Source organism: Cariama cristata, unplaced genomic scaffold (assembly GCF_000690535.1).
Source record: "Cariama cristata isolate BGI_N322 unplaced genomic scaffold, ASM69053v1 scaffold34061, whole genome shotgun sequence".
Taxonomy (NCBI): domain Eukaryota; kingdom Metazoa; phylum Chordata; class Aves; order Cariamiformes; family Cariamidae; genus Cariama; species Cariama cristata.
In genome coordinates this window covers 18578-19688 of record NW_009601634.1, presented here as the reverse complement: position 1 = coordinate 19688, position 1111 = coordinate 18578, and the positions used below count along the sequence as shown (strand labels likewise).

The 1111-nt window shown below is 48.2% G+C and overlaps 1 protein-coding gene across 1 annotated transcript in view; it reads left to right on the top strand.

Moving 5' to 3' along the window:
- The first annotated feature begins 333 nt into the window (after positions 1–333).
- P2RX4 (purinergic receptor P2X, ligand-gated ion channel, 4) overlaps positions 334–1111 on the top strand; it is a 5620-nt gene continuing 4842 nt past the window's right edge. Inside the window, exon 1 of the mRNA XM_009710525.1 lies at positions 334–496. The gene's annotated coding sequence lies outside the window, so the exon portion shown is untranslated. The remainder of the gene's footprint in view (positions 497–1111) is intronic.

The window sequence follows — 1111 nt, the reverse complement described above, 5'->3', positions numbered from 1 at the left end:
GCAGGTGGTGGGACAGCTTCGCCGGGATTGTGGGGCTGCGCACAGGCAGCTGCAGACAGGACAGCAGCGGAGACCATGCCGGAGGCTGATCGTCGTTCACCCGGCGGGGGTGTGCATAAAAGCAATAGTTACCCGCCAAACCACTCAGGGGAAAAAAAAAAATAAATAATCAGAAGGAAGATTGCTAGTCCTGTGACCCTTTTGTAGGGAACCACTGTGAAACTATCTGAAGTGGCCTTTTGACATGACACAGGAAAAAAGGAGAAATTCCCACTGCCTGTGCTGTTTATGGTGCTTATCTGGGTTTTTTTTTGCTGTTGTTTCTTTCTTGCAATCCTTCTCTTGCAGCTGGGTCTTTTTGTGGGAGAAGGGCTACCAGGAAACAGACTCCGTGGTCAGTTCTGTAACCACAAAGGTGAAAGGAGTAACGCTGACAAACACATCCACCTTGGGAGCGAGGATCTGGGATGTAGCTGACTATGTCATCCCTCCTCAGGTATCAATCACTTTCACATGCAGAGCGAGGGGTTTCTAACAAACAGCTGCTGCTCTGCCAAAGTCCACCGAGGTCTGGAGCGTGGCCTTGGTGTGAGAGAACGAAGCAGCTTTGCTTTGTTGCAGATCGTACAATTAGCCCTAGGGAAGCTTGTTTCAAGAAAAGTGTGTCTGTGTGTGTGCTTGTATAGGAGGGAGAATTTTGCAGGCTTCAGGAAAAAGTTGCAGCAATAACCACGTCCTCTTTCTTACTGCTTTCTAAAGCAAACAACTCAAAGTAAACTTGTTGGCAGAAACCCCAGGAATAGCCTGCAAGTCACTTGATCCGGAACTGAACGGGAGGTATTGCTGTAGTTACTGATTGACTGTGTCTGTGGGAATCTGCTCTGTGTGGGCAATAAGTGGTGGTCTTTGGGGCTGGCAGGCACGGCCAAGCTGCTAGTTGTGAGTCCCTCTGTCCGCATGAGATGAGGTGTAGAAAAAAGTGACAGATGTAGCCAGATTTTGGCTGAGTGATCATATTTGCATATGAGTGGAGCAGAAGCAAACAACAGATCCTGAATTGTACAGATCTGAAAATAATGGAAGTGGTGCTCCCTGGAGAAACAAACCAGGA